Source organism: Salmo salar, chromosome 27 (genome assembly GCF_965601325.2).
Source record: "Salmo salar chromosome 27, fSalSal1, whole genome shotgun sequence".
Lineage (NCBI taxonomy): Eukaryota > Metazoa > Chordata > Actinopteri > Salmoniformes > Salmonidae > Salmo > Salmo salar.
In genome coordinates, this window is record NC_138317.1 from 28,298,258 (window position 1) to 28,315,185 (window position 16,928).

A 16,928-nucleotide genomic window follows, 5' to 3' on the forward strand; every position below is an offset into this window, starting at 1 on the left:
TGTGCGGCCTTCTATGGCTGCGTTTAGACAGGCAGCCCATTTCTGATCTTTTTTCCCTAATTAGACTTTTTATTTTTGCAGTATTGGGCTGCCTGTGTAAACACAGCCTAGGAAGATATATGATGTGGGAGTGTTAGCCTGGTCCCACATCGCTTTGTGCAGTCCTACCAGCTGCTATAGAACCAGGCTATAGTGGTGTCCTTGACATTGTTTCTCTCATACCAAGAAGAGGATCTTTGTAATGACTATTTTGTTTATCTGCAACATCTTTACTGTCCAAATGTTAATAAAATGCTGTGCACAGAGGACACATGGGCCTCTACCTGTAATATTTCCACCACCCATCACGTCATCCTTTAGAACATTTCAGTGAAGTGTTCTTTTTCCAAATTCCCCCATGTTGTCATGTTGCGGTCTTGACATTCATTCCTATACGGCGGGTTGTGTTCCGTTGTATCTGTTTATGTGGTCCATTGATGATCAAGTTCTAGTCTCTCCTAGTAGTTGTTCCCTAATGGTGTTGACGTATACATGTTAAATGTTGTCATTATTCCAGTCTGACTGTCTGCTTTGTTCCATTTTGTATTTGTTTACAGCGCTGCATATTATAATATACATGCTTTATATTGCAAAGAGGTATACTTTATGGTTTAGAAAGATTCAGATATGTGAAGTGGAATTAAAACAGAATGAAGTCTGAGTCATGTTTTACAGAAACGCTAATGTTTTTTAATATGGAGACCACGTGTACATTTCTGTCATTTAGCAGACGCTTTCATCCAGAGAAACTAGTTAAGTGCCTTGCTCAAGGGTACATCGGCAGACATTTCGCCTTGTCAGCTCGGGGATTTGAACCAGCGACCTTTGAGCATGGTGATATGCTGAACAAAAATATAAATGCAACATGTAAAGTGTTGGTTTCATGAGCTAAGATATAATATTCCAGACATTTTTCATACGCACAAAAAGCTTATTTCTCTAATTTTGAGCTCAAATGTATTTATTTCCCTGTTTATGAGCATTTCTCTTTTGCCAAGATAATCCATCAATGATCGTTACACAGGTGCACCTTGTGCTGGGGACAAAAGGCCACTAAAATGTGCAGTTTTGTCACATAACACAATGCCACCAATGTCTCAAGTTTAAGGGGGTGTGGAATTGGCTTGCTGACTACAGGAATGTCAACCAGAGCTGGGGCCAGAGAATTGAATGTAATTTCTCTACCATAAGCCTCCAACATAGTTTTAGAGAATTTGGCAGTACATCCAACCGGCCTCACAACCGCAGACCACGTGTAACCACGCCAGCCCAGGATCTCCACCGAATTCTTCATCTGTGGGGTCGTCTGAGACCAGCCAGCCGGACAGCTGATTACTGTAGGTTTGCATAATCGAAGAATTTCTGTACAAACTGTCAGAAACCGTCTCAGTGAAGCTCATCTGTGTGCTCGTCATACTCACCAGAGTCTTGCCCTGGCTGCAGTTCGGCATCATAACCAACTTAAGTGGGCAAATGCTAACCTTCGATGGCCGCTGGCACGCTAGAGAAGTGTAAGGAATCCCAGTTTCAACTGTACTGGGCAGACGGCGTGTATGGTGTCGTGTGGGCAAGTCGTTTGCTGATGTCAATGTTATGAACAGAGTGCCCCATGGTGGGGTTATGGTATGGGCAGACATAAGCTACGGACAACGTACACAATTGCATTTTATTGATGGCAATTTGAATGCACAGAGATACTGTGACAAGATCCTGAGGCTTATTGTCGTGCCATTCATCCGCTTCCATCACCTCGTTTCAGTATGATAATGCACGGCCCCATGTCGCAAGGATCTGTACACAATTCCTGGAAAATGAAAACCTGTTTCAGTGGTGCTTTCCACCCGACACTGGGAGATTAATTCACCTTTCAGCACCTAACACCAAGGCCAAATATACACTGGAGTTACTTACCAAGAAGACAGTGAATGTTCCTGAGTGGCTGAGTTACAGTTATGACTTAAATTTACTTCAAGACCTCAAAATGCTTGTCTAGCAATGATCAACAACCAATTTGACAGAGCTTGAACAATTTGGAATTTTAAAATGGTCAAATGATGCACAATCCATGTGTAGAAAGCTCTTAGTCTTACCCAGAAAGCTGTAATTGCTGCCAAAGGAACTTCTACAAAGTACTGACTCGGGTGTGAATACTTTTATGTAAATGAGATACTGCATTTCTTTTTCAATAAATTTGCTAAAAAAATATATATTTTTCTTCCCACTTTGTCATTATGGGTTATTGTGTGTAGATGAGTGAGGAATTTTTATTTTTTTTATCCATTTGAAATCAGGCTGTAACACAACAAAATGTGAAAAAAGTCAAGGGGTGTGAATAGTTTCTGAGTGCAGTGCACTGTACTATACATAACAACTGAGAGGATTGTTCACTAGCGATCTCTAAGCAAGCACCTGATGGATTTGCAGGCAAAATGAATGTCAAGTCATCTGTTGGGATTCAGCCAACTGAAGATTATCTTTTGTTTATATAGTTAGGACAATGCAGTAGGCCCTATATATTATGGCCTTGTGTTGAGTCAGGTAGTCTGTGTATGTGACCGTTTCCTGTCCTCACCCCTCCCCTCTGGTCCGGACCGTAGCGGATTACGTTTCAGCAGGGTGTGTACTCCTGTCCTCGTCTCAGATGCAACCCATTGATAGGTGCTTAGGCCTGGGGAGTGTGTGTGTGTGTGTGTCTGTGTGTCCCTGAGCCTTCCGCCCAGCCCAGGGAGTTTGGTTCCACAGACTCATGCATTAAAAATAAAGCTGAGAGAAAGAAGGGGGAGAGAGGAGAGATGATCCACACCATCACAGTGTCCTCACTAGACTCTCTGGTAGAGCCAGGACTGGCTGTAAACAAACAGATCGACCCAGCCAGTCTGACTTGAGATCCATAGGAACTTCATATCCTAGCAGGGAGCTGTCCAGGGACAGGTCCAGAGCTGGGCCACTACAGCCCAGGGATGAGCTCCTTTCTCGGGGACAAGGCGGATGGTGGATGACTCGTGCCACAGCACACTGCTGGCACCAGGCCATGGAACTGTCTCGACGGCTGCACTGGATCCGTAACCGGCCCTGGAGGGCCCGGGCCCGCCACAGGGAGTTTAACAGTGAGTAGTGTGTGTGCCTTTGTCTATTTTGCCTATGTCTATGGTCTTTGAGTGAGTTGAGAAATGCTTTTTGCTGCCTGTTTAGTATGCACTGTGTAATGGAGAAGCACACCGAGGAAGTCATTAGCCAGTCAGTCAGCACATTGAGCGCTGTAGTTGAAGATATAGTGCTGTGAACTAGCCTAGTTCTGAAAACCGTTGCAGTCAGGAGTTACATTCAATGTTAATGGGTGTGCCCAGAAGCCTCTTATGGATCGGAGTTCATAGCTTATATATTCTGTCAAGGAGCCTTGTACTAGATATAAACCTATCCATTAGATGTCCTCTGAGTGCTGGAGATGGAGGAATGTTGTGGTGTAGTCTGCTGTCTTACATAATGGAAGCACAGTGAGAGGTCCTCTATATAGGCAACATGGCTGGTGTTCTAAGTTCCTACCTTCCTCTCACCCCCCCCCCCCCCCCCAAACTGGACTGTTGTTGGATATATTTATATGTACTGTTGGCCATCCATGTTGAGTGTCTTTATTCTACTCTTTCTCCTTCACATAAATACAAATAGATAGTTTCAGGCTATGTTTATTGTTTACATACCTGTGTGTACAGCTATATGCATGCATTCATTGTTTATATGCTGCTAGAGAAGAGTGTGGAGATAGCAGTGGAACATCTTACATTGAGCCTCTCTGCTGGAGGGAGGAGGTAGAACTGACCTTGAGCCTCTCTGCTGGAGGGAGGAGGTAGAACTGACCTTGAGCCTCTCTGCTGGAGGGAGGAGGTAGAACTGACCTTGAGCCTCTCTGCTGGAGGGAGGAGGTAGAACTGACCTTGAGCCTCTCTGCTGGAGGGAGGAGGTAGAACTGAGCTTGAGCCTCTCTGCTGGAGGGAGGAGGTAGAACTGAGCTTGAGCCTCTCTGCTTTAGGGGGGAGCCGAGGAGGTAGAACTGAAGGGGAGGCTGGGATCAGCTCACGCATCAACTCACATGGCCAGCTGATTGGCTTAGGCTGCTGATTGGTGTGTGCTGTGACTGGGAGTGGAATAGATCCACACAGAGCAGTGATATCCAGGGGGCCACCATGGGGGGCGATGCCATGTCAACAACAACAGTGTAGTGTCACTTCAACAACCTCCACCATGGGGGGAGATGTCAGTTCAACAACCTCCACCATGGGGGACGATGTCACTTCAACAACCTCCACCATGGGGGGAGATGTCACTTCAACAACCTCCACCATGGGGGGGAGATGTCACTTCAACAACCTCCACCATGGGGGGGAGATGTCACTTCAACAACCTCCACCATGGGGGGAGATGTCACTTCAACAACCTCCACCATGGGGGGAGATGTCACTTCAACAACCTCCACCATGGGGGGAGATGTCACTTCAACAACCTCCACCATGGGGGGCGATGTCACTTCAACAACCTCCACCATGGGGGGCGATGTCACTTCAATAACCTCCACCATGGGGGGAGATGTCACTTCAACAACCTCCACCATGGGGGGAGATGTCACTTCAACAACCTCCACCATGGGGGGCGATGTCACTTCAATAACCTCCACCATGGGGGGAGATGTCACTTCAACAACCTCCACCATGGGGGGCGATGTCACTTCAACAACCTCCACTCAGAGGCACAAGGCTGCGGCACGTGCTCTGCTCTGGGTAGAAGTTACCCTCAGAAAGGTCTAGGATCAGTTTACCTACCCCATATTCTAATATTAAAGCCACAATCAATGGTAATTTAAGCTAAAATGATATAACATTGATTCTTGAATAATAAACCTTGTAAATGCCCTATGAGCTCGGTACAGCTGAAAGTAACTGTTTGTGCCAGGTTAGTCAGTGAGAATCATTATGCAAGCAGACCCCTTGATGTAAGAAATATCATCTTGAAGCTAAAGGCTTCGCTGTCAGGGTCTGTCAGGGTCAGTTGACCAGCAGTGCTATTTGATCAGACTTGTATCGCGTGAGGGAGATCTGTGAAAGTTTATTTGAAATTGTATAAGGTCAAGTAGTGAAGAGTATGGGTTCCACCACCACTCCACTGAATGTGGCTTTGCAAATGTAAAGCACGTCTTACTGCTTGCTTAGCAAATACTACTTCCTTCTGCTTCAGTTCACACCGAGGCTCCGAACCCAAGACCTTTGCCTTGCTAGCACATGTGACTGCCCTCCTACAGCATCTTTCCAGTGGGCGCCACGCAAAAAGCTAGCTATTTGCTGGTGCAAGTGGGGACACTTCAGCCCGAAGAATACGTTTCACACATCCTCATGTGTTAGACAAAGTAGGACTGCTGTAGCCTGATTACCTGGGCTGGGGCAGATCCTGGAGTTACAGCATTTGAGCTTTATACAAGACTGATTCAGGTTATCGACCACAGATTCACTCTAGAGCAATAAACCATTTCCAAGTTGCTGACCCGTCCAGAAAAGGGTGAGCTCTGATCAGTTTCTGTACTGTAGTGTTTCTATAACCCATTTCTTTTTTAGGAGTGTCTCCTGCTTATTGAGCAGCATTGTTTGAAGAGCTTTCTCCCCTCAGCAGTATTTGTGTGTGTCTGTGCGATACCCTTTCTGTGCGATGGCCTCTCTGTGCGATGACCTACAGTAATTGACCACTCAGTGTGGTCTGTGGCACGAGGCTGATAAGAGGGCAGCAGAAAGAGTGAAGGGAGGGGGTGTCTGAAACCTCTCTAGTTTATTCTCTGCTATATTGTAATAGAGAGACTGTGAGACTGGTCAACAGCCTGTCTGATATTATGTGATAGAATTTTGGGAAAACCTTGCACAATACAGAATAACATTTTGAACACTACCCATGTTTTTGACATTAAGGATATAATATGTTACTATTGCAATGATAACAATACTATTGAAATTATTGTGGATTTTTTTATTCTTGTTGCCAACTACTTTATACGCAAACAAAAATTCCAGAATTTTATACCAAAATTTCAAATATGTTTGATTGAATTTAATCATATTGTTCAGAGGACATTCCTAGTGAATAACAACAAGAATAACATCTTCCTGAATCATTTATAATGAATACAATTGCACTGGAATTGTTTTTTAAATGTATTATTATTTTTCTTGTTTTGTTAGACATGTTTGATGTAGTAAGTTGTTGATGATAATTTTGTATTATAAAAAACAACAACAAAAAAAACAGCCTATCTCTGCCCAGTGACAGCACAGACAACGCGGTGCTCCAAAAGCCCTCTTACATAGCTAATTAATGAACGTAGAGCAGCACAGAGCCTCTACTGCTGTCGCTGCCGCTACATGTCTCTACTGCTGGCTCTACTGTCCACCCCTGTCTCTACTGCTGGCACTACTGTCTACTGCTGTCTCTATTGTCTACCACTGTCTCTACTGCTGGCTCTACTGTCCACCCCTGTCTCTACTGCTGGCACTACTGTCTACCGCTGTCTCTATTGTCTACCACTGTCTCTGCTGTCTACCCCTGTCTCTTCGGCTGTCTCTACTGCTGGCTCTACTGTCCACTCCTGTCTCTACTGCTGTCACTACTGTCTACCGCTGTCTCTATTGTCTACCATTGTCTCTACTGCTGTCTCTGCTGTCTACCCCTGTCTCTACTGCTGGCTCTACCGCTGGCTCTACCGCTGGCTCTACTGCCCACCCCTGGCTCTACTGCTGTCTCTACTGTCTACTGCTGTCTCTACTGTCTACTGCTGGCTCTAGTGATGTCTACTGCTGTCTCTACTGTCTACTGCTGGCTCTAGTGATGTCTACTGTCTCTACTGCTGTCTCTACTGTCTACTGCTGGCTCTAGTCATGTCTACTGCTGTCTCTACTGCTGTCTCTACTGTTTACTGCTGTCTCTACTGCTGTCTACCGCTGTCTCTACTGCTGGCACTACTGTCTACCCCTGTCTCTACCGCTGTCTCTTCTGCTGTCTCTACTGTCTACTGCGGTCTCTACTGCTTTCTCTACTGTTTACTCTTGTCTCTACTGCTGTCTCTACTGCTTTCTCTATTTTTTACTGCTGTCTCTACTGCTGTCTACTTTTTACCGATGCTCTACTGCTGTATCTACTGTCTACTGCTGTCTCTACTGCGGTCTCTTCTGCTGTCTCTACTGTCTACCGCTGGCTCTACTGCTGTTTACTGCGGTCTCTACTGCTGTCTCTAATGTCTACTGCTGGCTCTACTGTCTACTGCTGTCTCTACTGTTTACTGATGTCTCTACTGCTGGCTCTGTCTACTGCTGGCTCTACTGCTGTCTACTGCTGTCCACAACTGTCTCTACTGCTGCCTCTACTGTCTACCGCTGGCTCTACTACTGTCTACCGCTGTCTCTACTGCTGTCTACTGCTGTCTCTACTACTGTCTCTACTGTTTACTGCTGTCTCTTTGGCTGTCTACCATTCTCTACTGTATACTACTGTCTCTATGGTCTACTGCTGTCTCTACTGCGGTCTCTTCTGCTGTCTCTACTGTCTACCGCTGGCTCTACTGCTGTTTACTGCTGTCTCTACTGCTGGCTCTACTGTCTACTGCTGTCTCTACTGCTGTCTACTGCTGTCTCTACTACTGTCTCTACTGTTTACGGCTGTCTACCATTCTCTACTGTATACTACTGTCTCTATGGTCTACTGCTGTCTCTACTGTCTACCGCTGGCTCTACTGCTGTTTACTGCTGTCTCTACTGCTGTCTCTACTGTCTACTGCTGTCTCTACTGCGGTCTCTTCTGCTGTCTCTACTGTCTACCGCTGGCTCTACTACTGTCTACCGCTGTCTCTACTGCTGTCTACTGCTGTCTCTACTGCTGTCTCTACTGTTTACTGCTGTCTCTTTGGCTGTCTAGCATTCTCTACTGTATACTACTGTCTCTATGGTCTACTGCTGTCTCTACTGTCTACCGCTGGCTCTACTGCTGTTTACTGCTGTCTCTACTGCTGTCTCTACTGTCTACTGCTGTCTCTACTGCGGTCTCTTCTGCTGTCTCTACTGTCTACCGCTGGCTCTACTACTGTCTACCGCTGTCTCTACTGCTGTTTACTGCTGTCTCTACTGCTGTCTCTGTCTACTGCTGTCTCTACTGTTTACTGATATCTCTACTGCTGGCTCTACAGTCTACTGCTGGCTCTACTGCTCTCTACTGCTGTCCACAACTGTCTCTACTGCTGTCTCTACAGTCTACCGCTGTCTCTACTGCTGTCTACTGCTGTCTCTACTGCTGTCTACTGTTTACTGCTGTCTCTTTGGCTGTCTACCATTCTCTACTGTATACTACTGTCTCTATGGTCTACTGCTGTCTCTACTGTCTACTGCTGTCTCTAATGCTGTCTACAACTGTCTCTGCTGTATATCCCTGGTTCTTCTGCTGGCTCTACTGCTGTCTCAACTGCTGTCTCAACTTTTTACCAATGCTCTACTGCTGTCTCTACTGTCAACTGCTGTCTCTACTGCTGTCTCTACTCCTGTCTACCACTGTCTCTACTGATGTCTCTACTGTCTACTGCTGTCTCTACTGCTTTCTCTACTGTCTACTGCTGTTTACTGCTTTCTCTACTGTCTACTGCTGTGTCTACTGCTGTCTCTAGTGTTTACTGATGTCTCTACTGCTGTCTCTACTGCTCTCTACTGCTGTCCACAACTCGCTACCGCTGTCTCTATAGTCTACCGCTGTCTCTACTGCTGTCTCTACTGCTGTCTCTACTGTTTACTGCTGTCTCTACGGCTGTCTACCATTCTCTTCTGTATACTACTGTCTCTACAGTCTACTGCTGTCTCTACTGTCTATTGCGGTCTCTACTGCTGTCTATATTGTTGTCTCTACTGCTGTCTACAACTGTCTACTGCTGTCTCTACTGTCTACTGATGTGTATACTGCTGTCTCTACTGTCTACTGATGTCTCTACTGCTGTCTCTACTGTCTACTGATGTCTCTACTGTCTACTGATGTCTCTACTGTCCACTGCAGTCTCTACTGTCTACTGCTGTCTACCGCTGTCTCTCTACTGTTTACTGTTGGCTCTACTGCTGGCTCTACTGTCTACTGTTGTCTCAACTACTGTCTCACCTGCTGTCACTACTGCTGTCTATTAATATCTCTACTGCTGTCTGCTGCTGTCTCTACTGTCTACTGCTGTCTCACCTGCTGTCTCACCTGCTGTCTCTACTGCTGTCTACTGCTGTCTCTGCTACTGCTGCCTACCGCTGTCTCTACTGCCCTCTCTACTGTTTACTGCTGGCTCTAACTTTGGCTCTACTGCTGGCTCTAACTTTGGCTCTACTGCTGGCTCTACTGCTGGCTCTACTGTTGTCTCAACTTCTGTCTCACCTGCTGTCTCTACTGCTGTCTGCTGTCTCTACTGCTATCTCTACTGCTGTCTACTGCTGTCTCTGTCAACCACTGTCTCTACTGCTGTCTCTAATGTCTACTATTGTCTCTACAGTCTACCGCTGTCTCTATTGCTGTTTACCGCTATCTCTAATGCTGTCTACTACTGTCTCTACTACTGTCTCTACTGTTTACTGCTGGCTCTACGGCTGTCTACCAAAAAAAATGTATGAAATGTATGCATTCACTAATGTAAGTCGCTCTGGATAAGAGCGTCTGCTAAATGACTAAAATGTAAAAAATGTACCACTCTCTACTGCTGTCTCTGTCTCTACTGTCTCTACTGTATACTGCTGTCTCTACTCCTGTCTGCTGTCTCTACTGCTGTCTACCGCTGTCTCTACTGCTGGCACTACTGTCTATCCCTGTCTCTACCGCTGTCTCTATGCTGTCTCTATTGTCTAACGCTGTCTTTACTGCTTTCTCGACTGTTTACTGCTGTCTCTACTGTCTACACCTGTCTCTACTGCTGTCTACCGCTGTCTCTACTGCTGGCACTACTGTCTACCCCTGTCTCTACCGCTGGTTCTATGCTGTCTCTATTGTCTACCGTTGTCTCTGCTGTCTACCCTTGTCTCTTCTGCTGGCTCTACTGCTGTCTCTACTGTCTACTGTGGTCTCTACTGCTGTCTCTACTGTCTACTGCTGTCTCTACTGCTTTCTCTACTGTTTACTGCTGTTTCTACTGCTGCCTCTACTTTTTACAGATGCTCTGCTTCTGTCTCTACTGTCTATTGCTGTCTCTACTGCAGTCTCTACTCCTGTCTACCACTGTCTCTACTGCTGTCTCTACGGCTGTCTCTACTGTCTACTGCTGGCTCTACTGCTGTTTACTGCTTTCTCTACTGTTTACTGCTGTGTCTACTGCTGTCTCTACTGCTGTTTCTAATGTCTACTGCTGTCTACTGTTTACTGATGTTTCTACTGCTGGCTCTACTGCTGGCTCTACTGCTGTCCACAACTGTCTCTACTGCTGTCTCTACAGTCTACGGCTTTCTCTTCTGCTGTCTACTGCTGTCTCTACCATTCTCTACTGTATACTATTGTCTCTACGGTCTACTGCTGTCTCTACTGTCTACTGCTGTCTCTACTGCTGTCTGCTGTCTATATTGCTGTCTCTACTGCTGTCTACAACTGTCTACTGCTGTCTCTACTGCTGTCTACAACTGTCTACTGCTGTCTCTACTGTCTACTGCTGTCTACCGCTGTCTCTACTGCCCTCTCTACTGTTTACTGCTGGCTCTACTGCTGGCTCTACTGTCTGCTGTTGTCTCATCTGCTGTCTCACCTGCTGTCTCTACTGCTGCCTGCTATCTCTACTGCTGTCTACTGTTGTCTCTACAGTCTACCGCTGTCTCTACTGCTGTCTACCGCTGTCACTACTGCTGTCTATTGCTGTCTCTACTACTCTCTCTACTGTTTACTGCTGGCTCTACAGCAGTCTACCACTGTCTACTACTGTCTCTACTGTATACTGCTGTCTCTACTCCTGTCTGCTGTCTCTACTGCTCTCTCTACTGCTGTCTACTGCTGTCTCTACTGTTTACTGCTGGCTCTACTGTCTACTGTTGTCTGTATTGCTGTCTCACCTGCTGTCTCTACTGCTGTCTCTATTGCTATCTCTTCTGCTGGCTACTACTGTCTACTACTGTCTCTGCTGTCTCAACTGCTGTCTCTACCACTAACTCTAATGCTGACTCTACTGTCTACAGGTGTCTCTACTGCTGTCTCTAATGTCTACTGCTGGCTCTACAGCTGTCTCTACTGTTAACTGCTGTCTCTACTGTTTGCTGCTGTCTCTACTGCTGTCTCTACTGTCTACCCCTGTCTCTACGGTTGTCTACCGCTGTCTTTACTGCTGGCACTACTGTCTACCCATCTCTACCGCTGGCTCTACTGCTGTCTACCACTGTCTCTACTGCTGTCTCTGCTGTCTACCCCTGGCTCTACTGATGCTCTACTGCTGTCTCTACTGTCTACTGGTGTCTCTACTGGTGTCTCTACTGGTGTCTCTACTGCTGTCTCTACTGCTGTCTCTACTGTCTACTGCTGTCTCTAATGCTGTCTCTAATGCTGTCTCTACTGATGTCTAATGCTGTCTCTAATGCTGTCTTCACTGCTGTCTCTACTGTCTACTGCTGTCTCTATTGCTGTCTACCGCTGTCTCTACCGCTGTCTCTACCTCTGTCTACTGCTGCTGTCTCTACTGTCTACTGTTATCTTTACTGATATGTCTACTGCTGGCTCTACTGCCTCTATCGCTGTCTCTTCTGCTGTCTCTACAGTCTACTGGTATCTTTACTGCTTTCTCTACCATCTACTGTTGTCTCTACTGCTGTCTACCACTGTCACTATTGTCTACTGTTGTCTTTACTGTTGTCTCTACCACTGTCTCTACCGCTGTCTCCACTGCGGTCTGCTGCTGTCTCTACTGCTGTCTCTACTGTTTACTGCTGGCTCTACTGCTGTCTCTCCTGCTGTCTCTACTGTTTACTGCTGGCTCTACTGCGGGCTCTGGCTGTTTACCACTCTCTACTGCTGTCTCTACTGCTGTCTCTACTGCTGTCTCTACTACTGGCTCTACTGCTGTCTCTACTGCTGTCTCTACTGCTGTCTTTACTGCCCTCTCTGGTTTACTGCTGAATATACTGCTGACTCTACTGCTGGCTCTACTACTGTCTACTGTTGTCTCACCTGCTGTCTCTACTGCGGTCTGCTGTCTCTATTGCTATCTCTACTGCTGTCTACTGCTGTCTCTACTGTCTACTGTTGGCTCTGGTGCTGTCTCTGCTGCTGTCTCTACTGCTGTCTCTACTGTCTAATGCTATCTCTACCGCTGTCTCTACCACTGTCTCTACTGTCTACTGTTATCTCACCCACTGTCTCGACTGCTACTGTCTCTACTGCTGTCTGCTGTCTCTATTGCTATATCTACTGCTGTCTTCTACTGTCTACTGTTGGGTCTACTGCTGGCTCCACTGCAGTCCGCTGCTGTCTCCGCTGCTGTCTCTACTGCTGTTTCTACTGCTGTCTACTGCTGGCTCTACTGATGGCTCTACTGTCTACTGTGGTCTCTACTGCTGTCTCTACTGTCTACTGCTGTCTCTACTGCTTTCTCTACTGTTTACTGCTGTTTCTACTGCTGCCTCTACTTTTTACCGATGCTCTACTTCTGTCTCTACTGTCTATTGCTGTCTCTACTGCAGTCTCTACTGCTGTCTCTACTGCAGTCTCTACTGCTGTCTTTACTGCCCTCTCTGGTTTACTGCTGACTCTACTGCTGACTCTACTGCTGGCTCTACTACTGTCTACTGTTGTCTCACCTGCTGTCTCTACTGCGGTCTGCTGTCTCTATTGCTATCTCTACTGCTGTCTCTACTGTCTACTGTTGGCTCTGCTGCTGTCTCTGCTGTCTCTACTGCTGTCTCTACTGCTGTCTCTACTGTCTAATGCTATCTCTACCGCTGTCTCTACCACTGTCTCTACTGTCTACTGTCTCTACTGCTGTCTGCTGTCTCCATTGCTATATCTACTGCTGTCTTCTACTGTCTACTGTTGGGTCTACTGCTGGCTCCACTGCAGTCCGCTGCTGTCTCCGCTGCTGTCTCTACTGCTGTTTCTACTGCTGTCTACTGCTGGATCTACTGATGGCTCTACTGTCTACTGTGGTCTCTACTGCTGTCTCTACTGTCTACTGCTGTCTCTACTGCTTTCTCTACTGTTTACTGCTGTTTCTACTGCTGCCTCTACTTTTTACAGATGCTCTACTTCTGTCTCTACTGTCTATTGCTGTCTCTACTGCAGTCTCTAATCCTGTCTACCACTGTCTCTACTGCTGTCTCTACGGCTGTCTCTACTGTCTACTGCTGGCTCTACTGCTGTTTACTGCTTTCTCTACTGTTTACTGCTGTGTCTACTGCTGTCTCTACTGCTGTTTCTAATGTCTACTGCTGTTTACTGATGTCTCTACTGCTGGCTCTACTGCTGGCTCTACTGATGTCCACAATTGTCTCTACTGCTGTCTCTACAGTCTACGGCTTTCTCTTCTGCTGTCTACTGCTGTCTCTACCATTCTCTACTGTATACTATTGTCTCTACGGTCTACTGCTGTCTCTACTGTCTACTGCTGTCTCTACTGCTGTCTCTACTGCTGTCTACAACTGTCTACTGCTGTCTCTACTGCTGTCTACAACTGTCTACTGCTGTCTCTACTGTCTACTGCTGTCTACCGCTGTCTCTACTGCCCTCTCTACTGTTTACTGCTGGCTCTACTGCTGGCTCTACTGTCTGCTGTTGTCTCATCTGCTGTCTCACCTGCTGTCTCTACTGCTGCCTGCTATCTCTACTGCTGTCTACTGTTGTCTCTACAGTCTACCGCTGTCTCTACTGCTGTCTACCGCTGTCACTGCTGCTGTCTATTGCTGTCTCTACTACTCTCTCTACTGTTTACTGCTGGCTCTACAGCAGTCTACCACTGTCTACTACTGTCTCTACTGTATACTGCTGTCTCTACTCCTGTCTGCTGTCTCTACTGCTGTCTCTACTGCTGTCTACTGCTGTCTCTACTGTTTACTGCTGGCTCTACTGTCTACTGTTGTCTGTATTGCTGTCTCACCTGCTGTCTCTACTGCTGTCTCTACTGCTGTCTCTACTGCTATCTCTTCTGCTGGCTACTACTGTCTACTACTGTCTCTGCTGTCTCTACTGCTGTCTCTACCACTAACTCTAATGCTGACTCTACTGTCTACAGGTGTCTCTACTGCTGTCTCTAATGTCTACTGCTGGCTCTACTGCTGTCTCTACTGTTAACTGCTGTCTCTACTGTTTGCTGCTGTCTCTACTGCTGTCTCTACTGTCTACCCCTGTCTCTACGGTTGTCTACCGCTGTCTTTACTGCTGGCACTACTGTCTACCCGTCTCTACCGCTGGCTCTACTGCTGTCTACCACTGTCTCTACTGCTGTCTCTGCTGTCTACCCCTGGCTCTACTGATGCTCTACTGCTGTCTCTACTGTCTACTGGTGTCTCTACTGCTGTCTCTACTGCTGTCTCTACTGCTGTCTCTACTGTCTACTGCTGTCTCTAATGCTGTCTCTAATGCTGTCTCTACTGATGTCTCTAATGCTGTCTCTAATGCTGTCTTCACTGCTGTCTCTACTGTCTACTGCTGTCTCTACCGCTGTCTCTACCTCTGGCTACTGCTGCTGTCTCTACTGTCTACTGTTATCTTTACTGATATGTCTACTGCTGGCTCTACTGCCTCTATCGCTGTCTCTTCTGCTGTCTCTACTGTCTACTGGTATCTTTACTGCTTTCTCTACCATCTACTGTTGTCTCTACTGCTGTCTACCACTGTCACTATTGTCTACTGGTGTCTTTACTGTTGTCTCTACCACTGTCTCTACCGCTGTCTCCACTGCGGTCTGCTGCTGTCTCTACTGCTGTCTCTACTGTTTACTGCTGGCTCTACTGCTGTCTCTCCTGCTGTCTCTACTGTTTACTGCTGGCTCTACTGCGGGCTCTGGCTGTTTACCACTCTCTACTGCTGTCTCTACTGCCTACTGCTGTCTCTACTGCTGTCTGCTGTCTCTACTGCTGTCTGCTGTCTCTACTGCTGTCTCTACTGCTGTCTCTACTACTGTCTCTACTGCTGTCTCTACTGCTGTCTCTACTGCTGTCTTTACTGCCCTCTCTGGTTTACTGCTGACTCTACTGCTGACTCTACTGCTGGCTCTACTACTGTCTACTGTTGTCTCACCTGCTGTCTCTACTGCGGTCTGCTGTCTCTATTGCTATCTCTACTGCTGTCTACTGCTGTCTCTACTGTCTACTGTTGGCTCTGGTGCTGTCTCTGCTGCTGTCTCTACTGCTGTCTCTACTGCTGTCTCTACTGTCTAATGCTATCTCTACCGCTGTCTCTACCACTGTCTCTACTGTCTACTGTTATCTCACCCACTGTCTCGACTGCTACTGTCTCTACTGCTGTCTGCTGTCTCTATTGCTATATCTACTGCTGTCTTCTACTGTTGGGTCTACTGCTGGCTCCACTGCAGTCCGCTGCTGTCTCCGCTGCTGTCTCTACTGCTGTTTCTACTGCTGTCTACTGCTGGCTCTACTGATGGCTCTACTGTTTACTGCTGTCTCTACCGCTGTCTTTACTACTGTCTACTGCAGTCTCTACTGCTGTCTCTACTGTCTAATGCTGTCTCTACCGCTGTCTCTACTGTCTACTGTTATCTCACCTGCTGTCTTTACTGCTGTCTGCTGTCTCTATTGCTATCTCTACTGCTGTCTACTACTGTCTACTGCTGTCTCTACTGTCTACTGTTGGCTTAACGGCTGTCTCCACTGCGGTCTGCTGCTGTCTCCGCTGCTTTCTCTACTGCTGGCTCTACTGATGGCTCAACTGTTTACTGCTGTCTCTACCGCTGTCTTTACTACTGTCTACTGCAGTCTCTACTGCTGTCTCTACTGTCTACCGCTGTCTCTACTGCTGTCTCTACTACTGTCTCTACTGTCTACTACTGTCTTCTACTGTCTACTGCTGTCTCTACTGCTGTCTGCTGTCTCTATTGCTATCCCTACTGCTGTCTACTGCTGTCTCCATTGTGGTCTGCTGCTGTCTCCGCTGCTGTCTCCACTGCTGTCTCTAATGCTGTCTCTACCACTGTTTCTACCGCTGTCTCTACTGTTGCCTCACCTGCTGTCTCTACTGCTGTCTGCTGTCTCTATTGCTATCTCTACTGCTGTCTACTACTTTCTACTGCTGTCTCTACTGTCTACTGTTGGCTCTACTGCTGTCTCCACTGCGGTCTGCTGCTGTCTCTACTGCTGGCTCTACTGATTACTGTTGTCTCTACCACTGTCTCTATTGTTGTCTCTACTGTCTAATGCTGTCTCTACTGCTGTCTCTACCGCTGGCTCTATCACTGGCTCTATTGCTAGTTCTACTCCTGCTACCTTGACTTGACTACTACTGTGAGTCTTTATCTTTAAAATGGTGTATTAAATTAAAGCATAAAAAGAAACAGGGTGATTCAGATTATAATTACTGTATGTCATTAATTTACTGAGTTTAGATGTTACAGCTTGTTTGAACTAAACAGAGTAAGACTTGAGTGTGAACACAACACAGGGTTGTTCAAGTTCAAATACCTCTTCTCTTTCCTCCAGCAGGCAGCAGTATAACTGTAAGTGGAAAGTCAATGAGGCATGCCTGCCAAACACATATTCAGAGTACAGAATATTAACGTATTACATCAGATGGTATCGAAGTGTATAGCAACCTTAGAGAGCCTTTGTGTCTGCAGCTGGGACGAGAGCTCTTTGTAGTAGGGTTAAAAGGATCATCTCTAAGAATTGAATCCCCACCCCTACTCATATTAAAAATAAATTGTTTGAAACACCCCG